We start from the raw sequence: 9583 nt of genomic DNA on the forward strand, positions 1-9583 counted from the left end.
TAGATAGATAGATAGATAGATAGATAGATAGATAGATAGATATAGATAGATAGATAGATGATAGATAGATAGATATGATATGATATTTTATTAATTCCTTTCTAGGTGTTTCACTTCCAGTAATCTAGTTTCCCTGGTCCTTTACTCTTTTAAATAAAAATGAAATATATATATTCTTTGAAGAGACATATGGGATGGGAACTCCAGCACTAATTAAGATATTAACTACATACTTGGCAAGGGTCAAAAAGGCTTCCCCAAGAGCCAGAAAGGAAACTAGTTTACAGGACCAAGAGCCTAAACAAACTACAGCTCCCTGTCCCTGACGGCCAAAAGAAACAGATGATCCTCAGCTACATCAACGATGGTTCTGATCAGGATCAGTGTTGATGGATCTTGATAAAAAGGGAGAAAAATGTAGACGAGAACTCAAATTCTTAAAAATGTCCAGATTGGCTACTGGTTGATGTCACAGGATTCCCTAAGAATAATGACCTGAGAGAGTCCATAAAATGTGAACCAAAACTACCTCCTCAGGACACCTTTTATCTAAATAACAGATTGACTCTTCAAAAAAAGATATTTATCAACTATGTGGAAGACAAATAATGAATAAGGAAGACCAAAGAATCACTGAGGCCTTTGAATTATGATGTTGGCAAAGGATATTGAATCCACCATGGACTGCCAAGTGAAGAAATCTCTCAGATGGAGTGTAGCTAGAATGCTCCTCTCACATGAGAATGGCAGGAGCTCATCTCACATACTCCGGACATGTAATTAGAAGGGGTCAGTCTTGGGGAAAGACGTCGTGTTTTGTAAAGTAGAGGGTCACAGGAAAAGAAGACAGTCAATGACAGGCATTGACACAACAACCCAACTACAGCTGTGTGGATGGAGTATGAGTGGGCAACTACAGCTGTGTGGATGGAGTATGAGTGGGCAGCATTACACGCTCCTGTGCATAGAGTCACTGAGCTGGAGCCAGCTCCCAGACACCTTACAAAACCAACATTATCAGAGACTGCACGTCTTTTCAAAATCATCTGTATGAGGCCCAACAGTCAACAGCTACTTTAAAGCCAAAACAGAAGGGTAAATAAGGCAGAGAAGCCAGGTTATTGGAAGCCAAATATCCAGAAGAGGAATTAATGAGGGCGTTAAAACATTAGGTGGAATTGTAACAAAGGTCTCTGAACAATATGTGAAGGAATTGTTCGTTGGACACTAAACCTGCTGTGTAAATTTCACTGAAAACACAATAAAGTATTAAAGAGAAGGGGGGAAAGGCCCTTGATAGCACAACAGTGTTGAAAGATGATTTGAACCCACTGAGCAGTTTCCCAGGAGAAAGGTCTTCTGGCAGCTTCTTAAAGATTCCCTGGAAGTCCCATGGGTAGGTTTACATTGGGGCATCTGAGCCGTCTTAATAGCATCTAGCAATAACTGTGTGCCTGGCGCTGGGTTTTCCATGACAAACAAGGCACACACTGTTCCTGCCTTTCCAGAACTACAATCTAGTGTGGGAAAGAGACTTGTGTTATTAGGTGCCATCAACTTGACTACAACCCATGACAATCCTATGAACAACAGATGAACCTGGCCTTATCTCGTGCCATCTTGATGCTCTCCACCAGGCAAAAAACCCATCCTTACAGTCACTGTGTCAGCAGTCCATCTTGCTGAGAGTCATCCTTTCTTTCTCTACTTTTACCAAGGACTTGCTCTGGTGGCCTAGTGGCAAGAAGCTGTGCTGCACTCCCGAAGGCACACGGTTCGAGGCCACCAGCTACTCTGTGGTAGAAGGATGGGCGATCTCCTTCTGTGATATGAACAGCCTCTGAAACCCACTGGAGGGTCAGCTATGGATCCGTCCCAACTCTATGGTACACAGTAACAAGTCCCTCCTAACAATAAATAATTACAAAATCTGACAGACGAGCTCACTAAAAAAAACCAAGAAGGCACTTTGAGGAGACAGAGAAAGGAAGTGGAGGAGGACAGTGAGGACCACCATCTCTGAAGAGGTAGTATTGTATTGAAACTGCACTGAAGAGGGAACCACCCTTGGATCTGCTAGGAAAAGAGCCTTCCAGGAAGCAAGCGTGAGACTGTGGAATTGGAAAGATCTTTCTCTGTGTTGGAGGACCGGAAAGGATGTTGTCAGTGAGGCAGAAGCACAGGAAATGAGGGGGACTATAGCACCAAATGAAGCAGAAACAGGAGGCAGGCCCTGATGCCAGAGCACCTTGCAGGCTGGAGGAAGAGTGTTGCATGAATCATGACTCATGGACTCTCTGCACATGTCAGAGAAGCACTATCCCCCCATCCCAAACTCCAGAGGATTTTGAATGGTTGTTTTTCAGAACTAGATCATCAGGCTTTCTTCCACGATGTCTCTAGGTGGACTCAAACTTTGACCCTTTTCATTAGCAATCAAATCCACTTACCATTTGGACCATGCTGGGATCCATGGGCTAGAGGAAGGGCCTTGGAATTCATTTTAAGAACAGTGGAAGTCTTTCCAGTGGGGAATGTCTATAACTGGATCCACACTGCGAAACATCCTGCTATAATAGAAACTTCTCAATGCAAAGTCACAGCTCTCAGCATCAGACACTGTAGTGTGGGCAACTTGACCCTTTCTGCCCAGTTTTGGGTTGAAGACAGATTTTGATAGCATAGCATTATTTATGCATCCTTATCTGCTAAATGAATTCTCTGCAAACGTCAACAGTCAGTGTCTTATCCTGGTTCCAGAGAAGTATATTTTTGTTGGTTTTCTGTCCTCATCTCCAACTCATTTAGAGGGCCTTGGTGCAGGAATGGGGGGCAGAGCAGGTGATAAAGAATGATAAGTCAGGGATTCGGGAAAACATTCATTTTGCTGCTGGTACAGAGTGTCCCTGCCAGCAACTGCCATGCACAGCATCACTGAGCACTTGGCAGGCTTTCCCCTCAAATTTATGCAATCTGAGAAAGGGAAAATTTCAAGCAAAAAGTTCTCTGTCAAACTCATTCATCTGCTCCTTTCAAAGACAGCCTCGGGAAATGTTGGAGTTAATTCTGGGGCTTTTTAGGTCTCAAAAAAGAATTGACTTGATGGCATATAACAACAATAAACAGAAAGCAAATCCAAGGATCAGGGAGTGTGTAGCATTGGTTATAAACTTTATTGAAATCCCATTGTTTCCAAAATGGTCTTTGGATTTGCTTGCTGGGTTATTTTATTCCGTCTTTAAAAAAAAAAAAATCATACTTCTTCCTGCAACTTATTTTAAATATATAAGACAAAATGGGTTTTAGAAAGTAATTCAGTATAAAATTTTTCAAAGCTTCTAATGGGTCAAATAGCACATTTTAACCTTAGAAATTTGAACTTGCTTAGAGTGGCTACAGACATTTCTTCTTTAAGCATTTGCAGTTTTGGTTTTGTTTTTTTCCTTTTTGTTGCAGTAAATACGTATGTAACAAAATAGTTGCCATTTCAACCACTTTCTTTCACATGTCCAGTTCCCAAGTTATAAAATCACCCTTCACAGAAGTTCAAATTTCCCTGGTCAACTGAACCATCCATCCTCATGTTTTATATTCGTCCCCACAATAGTGTGGCTCGTCTCACGTACTTTAGTTCTGTTATCAGGAGGGACCGTTTGGAGAAGGACATCATGCACAGAAAATTAAGGAGTCAGAGAGAAAAAAAGAGGATGATTTTCAAAGAGATTAATTGACACAATGACTACAAAAAAGGACACAAGCAAAGATAGGGAGAAAGATGAAGGGCTGAGCAATGTTTTATTCTGTTGCACATGGGGTGTTTTGTGAGTCTGAAATGATACTACAGCAACTGAAAACTCTAAGGTAGCCAAGTTCATCACCCTGGCACCCTGGCACCCTGTCTGATGTGTTGCCATGGATACTATCACTCTTAGGTCTTCCCATCAGGATGAAGGCGTTCATGCCCCTGATGCTGACAATGTTTTGAACTTGTGACTTTCAGCCTTTGACCAGTCATTGTCCTCAACTGGAGGAATCTCTCCCCTATAAATTGGCCCCTTCACAGAGAAAGCCTGCAGCCAGTGACTAGTTAAGGGAGAGGAAAATTCATGGCCCAGGCAACCCTGAAGGGCCACCTTAACTCCAGAATATGATCAGCTAACCACTGGACCAATTGAGAGCATCAGGATGGATGGTCAAGAGTTTAAGATTGTTCATAGCTTTAGTTTGCTTGGCTCCACAGTCAACACTCTTGGCACCAGCAGCCAGGAAATTAAAAGATATATTGTGATGGGAAAGTCGGCTGTTAGGGACCTCTCCAAAGTACTAAAGAGCAGTGGTGTCTCTCTGGAGACTAAAGAGCATCTGATACAGGTCATGGTCTTTGCAGTCACTTGTTATGCATCAGAGAGTTGGACAATGACTAGGGAGCATAGAAGGATAATTGTTGCCTTTGAGCTGTGGTGCTGGAGAAGAGTGTTGAGGGTATCATGGACTGCTAAGAAAACAGATTCATCCTGGAGAGGGTTAAGCCAGGCTGCTCCTTTGGAGGCAAGGACTCTGAGGCTTTGTCTGACATACTTTGGACATGTTGTAAGAGGGACGGGTCCTTGGAGAGGGACATCATGCTTGGGAGGGTGGAGGGACAGCGCAGGAGGGGAAGACCCTCTATGAGGTGGATTGATTCAGTGACTGGGATAATCGGGATGGGTGTATCAGAGACAGTGAAATTGGCACAGGACAGAGCAGGGTTTAGGGCTATTGCACATAGGGTCGCTATGAGTCACAAGTGACTTGGCGGCACATAACAACAACAATAACGACACATCTATTGTGACTACATCTGGTTCAACTCTTCATTCACTCCTCAAATATGGCTCCTAAAGACTCCCCAGTAAGCTTCCCAGTGACAAATCTCTGGAACTGTGTCATAGAAAGACATTGCCCTAATACTGTGTTCTCAGTGGCCTTCTCTTGATCATTGGAGCCTTCTGGAATCTCACAACCCTTTCCGTCACACCCTATTGCCTTTCTGTTCCTAATATGGATCAGTTATGCAAGAACTTAGTAGATTTTTCCAAAAGCAACAAAGGCAACCATCCCTCCATGCTTTCTTTGTATTACACAGATTTCAGATAAAATTGGGCAGGCAGAAAAGCTAGAAACTTGGCACAGAATCCTCCAGTCACCCCTGTGCATGAAGAGAGCAGTAGAAGCTTGTCTGGCTGTTGTCAAGGCCTCATGAAAACATAGAGATCCCTGGGCTTAGAGGGAGAGGACCTGACTCCTGGACCATGCGCTACCCTCTGCCCACCTCAGAAGATGCCCCTATCTCTGTGTTTTCAGAACCAGGCAGAAGGACAATTTTATATCGTCTTCGGGTAACATGATTTTGTTGTCAGCTGCCATCAGGTCAGCTCTAACTCATGCCAACTCCACGTACAGAAAAGCACAACACTGGGTCCTGTGCTAATGCTGGGATGAGTTGTGGATCTGAGTGTTGTAGTCAATAGCATGTGCATTGACTGACTTTTAGAAGCAGATTGACAGGACTTTCTATCTTAGTTTGGAGGTTCCACTAACACCTATTCAGCATCACAACAACACACAAGCTTTCACTAAGAAATGGGGGTGACTAGGCATGGTGTGCACCAGCAAGTATTGAACCAAGGTGTTCTGCATAGAAGGCAAGATTTCTCCTGAAATACCTCTAACCATATGTGGCATTACACATGCTAATAAAGTCCTTTTAGCTCAATTTTCTCTCCTGGGAAACAAATATAAAAACGTTCCCTATAGTTTTATCAGTGGAAGGAGGAGTGGCGTCCACTTCCATAATAGCTTGTCTCCAGAAACCCTATGAACTTGGAGAGAGGATGAAAGGCACCCAGACATCAAGGACTCTCCTTCATAGGGTCACTATGAGTCGCCTGTGACTCGATGGCACTTAACAACAACAACAACATAGCTTTATCATAAGGACTAACTAGTCATAAGGAAACACTAGTAACAGTAGCAATTATTAGTGGAAGGAAGTTAAATTTATAAGACAATTCTACCAAAATTGTTATATTTAAATCCCAGCTCTCCCCTTCACTAAATTTCTATTAATGAGCAAATGTCTTCAATTTTGTTTGCACAAAATGAACTGGACAATCGTACAATCGTACTTCATAGAGTTGTTGTTGTTGTTAGATGCCATCAAGTCAACTTCAACTCATAGCAACCTATAAGCAACAGATCTGCCCCTTGCCCTATCCTGCAGCAGCCTCTTGATCTCTGATGTGTTCGAGCCCATTGTTACAGTCACTGCGTCAACTCATCTTTCTCTGACCCTCCAGCTTTCCCGGCCTGATGTCTTTTTCCAAGGACTGGTCCTTCCTGATAACATGCCCAATGTATGTGAGACAAGGTCTCACCATCCTTGCCTCTAAGAAGCACAGTATTTGCCCTTCCTCCAAAACAGGCTTTTTTGTTCTTGGGACAGTACCTTTTATCAGATCTTCAGGCATCTTTAGCCATTGTCTAATTTTCAGACATATAGGAAAAAATTGGAGGGAAAAAAATACAGTGGGTTGGAGAGCTCAGCTGGCACAGATTCAGACTTTTAATCTGTGGGTCCAGAGTTCAAGTTTCTATGTTGGTGGTGTTGTTATGTGCCATTGAGTCAACTGTGGCTCATAGTGACCCTATTCACAATAGCTATAAACTCTGCTCTATCCTGAGCCCACTTCACTGTCTCTTGACACACATGCCCTTGTTACACCAGTTACTGTGTCAATTCATCTCATTCAAGGTCTTCCTCTCCTGCACTGTCCCTTCACCCTTCCAAGCATGATGTCCTTGTCCAAAGAGTGGTCCCTCCTGGTATATGTCCAAATTGTCTCAGATAGAGCTTCAAACTCTTTGCCTCCAAAGAGCAACTTGATTTAACCCTCTCCAGGACAGACCTGTTTGTTCCCTTGGTACTCTATGATATTCTTCAATACTCTTCTACATCACCATAACTTGAAAACATAAATTCTTTTTCTGTCATCTTCAGTCACTGTCCAGATTTCTGATGCATAACAAGTAATTGCAAATACCATGGTTTGGACCATGTGCACCTTAGTCTCTAGACTGACATTGTTGCTCTTCAATATTCTGGATAGGTCCCTGACAGCAGATTTTCCCAGTGCAAATTGTCTTTTGATTTTCTAACTTCTGGTGCCTCAAGTGTTGACTGTGGAGCCGAGCTGAAATTGTTAAGAAATCCGAAGGTTTTTGCCATCTATCATGGTGCTGCCAATTGGCCCAGTGGTGAGAATCTTTGTTTTCCTGGTGTTGAGATGCAATCCATGTTGAAGACTGCAGTCCTTGACCTTCTACAGCAAATGCTTCAGATCCTCCTCAGTTTTGGCAAGTAAATTTGTGCCATATACCTAAAGCATGTTGTCTATGAGTCTTCCTCCAATCCTGATGCCACCTTCCTCCTCATAAGGTTCAGCCTCCAAAATGATCCATTCTGCATACAGATTGAAAAGGTGTGGAGAAAGGCTACATCCCTGACACACTCTTTTCTTGATTTTTTTCCCCCCAGATGAAAGAGTTTTATTGGTCTTCCTTGAGGGTAGAGATCTTGCCTCAGGTATGTCTAGTGAAGCTGTGCCTAGCTCTTAAGTATCTCCTCTTTTCTTCTAGAACTCTTCAGGGGCTTAGTCTTACTATTACCCCTTTTCTCTCTGCAGGCCATCGTGTGCTGATGTCTTTTCATTCTTCATCGCTTGAGTCTTTCTTCTAGTTATCTATTACTTCCCCGGATCTCCATCTTTTATAAAGAAATCATTTATTTTTTTCCTTCATAAATAATCATCCCTCCCATTCTTAAATCACCCTCTCTAGGTTCTCCATGTGTGTGCTCACCTAGACAGGCAAGATAGACAGCTCTGGGCTGAGACATTCTAGGCAGTCTTGAAACCTTAGCAGAGCATCCAGGGTGGCTCAGGGTGGTGTGATCTCTCTCCTGAGTGCCTAGAATTCCTTCCTGGAAGCTCCAGATGGTTTGAGTGAGGGAAGGCTTGAGACTGTTGGAGCAGTCAATGGAGAGGTGGTGGTGGTAATCCTTGAAACTGTCAGAATGGAGGCAAAATGGGGAGTAGGCTTTGAAACCAATTTTTCTCTTCTTTCTGGGTTTTTCCAAGTTCTATAGAGTGAAGGCTCTATGCTGGAGCAAAGGAGGAGGTGGGAGATTCCAGCTGTGTGCGTGGATAGATGGTCTCCCTTGGTGAGTAGGAACACAGCTCCCTGGTACATCGAGTGCATCCGAGGTCCCTGTGGTCCTGGACACACAGACTCCTGGGTACAGAGGAGAGGCACATGGGAGGGGTCCTGGGAGGATTAGAGCTGGACTTCATGGGCCAAGCAGAGAGGGACTGAGGTCGCCTTGGAGGAGCAACCTTCTCCAGAGAAGATCACCTGGGAGTAGACAAAATAGAGGCCACTTGTGGGGACTAGGCAGGAATTGTTGTTCAAAGAGAAGCCATGTGGCAGGAAGGCATGATATGTATTTTGCTCTCCAGCACAGTGAGATCCTGGGGTCTCCAATGAGATGAGCAACAGTTTTGAGGTTTCCTGGGGTGAAGTACTTCTGGGGGTGCATCTGAGCAGTCTGAGCAGCTGAGGGTGATAGGTCAACCCGAGGGAGCCCCTGGGTCACAGATGGCAGGGCCAACAGCAGCCCCAGAAGGAGGAGGAGCTGGCCAGGAGGTAGAGATGGCCAGCCCAATCCATGTGGAGAACCTGCTGTGTGGGGCCCCTGGGTCCCTTTATTAAGGAAATGGAAGTGGCTGCATGGCAGACAGTGGGCGGTTCTAGACCAGGACTGGGGCCCTGGGAAGCCCTCCTTTCCTGATTTTAAACCATGCAGTGTTTTTCTGCTCTGTTCTGATGACTGCTTCCTGGTCAAAATAAAGATTTCAAATGAGCACAAACAGGTGTTAAAGGATTCCCGCTCTTCTCAAGGCTGGCCACACCTTGTTTGATCCACACTGTCAAATGCCTTTACATAGTCAATAAAACACAGACACTTCTGAGGTACGCACACTCCACTTCTCAAATACTGAATGCAAATCTGTGTTCCAACAGACCCTATCCCCAAGCATTCCTATGCACTGTATTTTAAGTAATACTCAAGATTAAGGGCTAAATCACATCCCTAAAAAGGAAAAAACTGCCAGAAAAACAAATAGGTTCATCCTAGAGAAGGTGAAACCAGTCTGCTCCTTGGAGGCAAGGATTCTAAAGCTTCGTCTGACATACTTTGGGCATGTTGTAAGGAGGGACCAGTCCTTGGAGAGGGACGTCATGCTTGGAGGGTTGGAGGAAAGGAGAAAGAGAGGCCATCAATGAGATGGACTTATAGACGGTAAGTGTATTGGAGACACACAGTAAAGTTGGCACAGGATAGAGTAGGTTTCAGGGCTGTTGTACATAGGGTCATTATGAGTCCCAAGTGACTCAACGGCACATAACAACAACCACAGCAAAGCACATATTTTTGTTGTTGTTGTTGTCTTCTATGTCTACAAAGAGTTCTGGTGGCTTAGTG

The 9583-nt window shown here is 44.0% G+C and overlaps 1 pseudogene; it reads right to left on the reverse strand.

Moving 5' to 3' along the window:
- Positions 1 to 8007: 8007 nt before the first annotated feature.
- Positions 8008 to 9303, reverse strand: LOC102856797 (annotated as a pseudogene).
- Positions 9304 to 9583: the final 280 nt, after the last annotated feature.

This window comes from Elephantulus edwardii, unplaced genomic scaffold (assembly GCF_000299155.1).
Source record: "Elephantulus edwardii isolate Elephantulus edwardi_28Jun2011 unplaced genomic scaffold, EleEdw1.0 scaffold00017, whole genome shotgun sequence".
Lineage (NCBI taxonomy): Eukaryota > Metazoa > Chordata > Mammalia > Macroscelidea > Macroscelididae > Elephantulus > Elephantulus edwardii.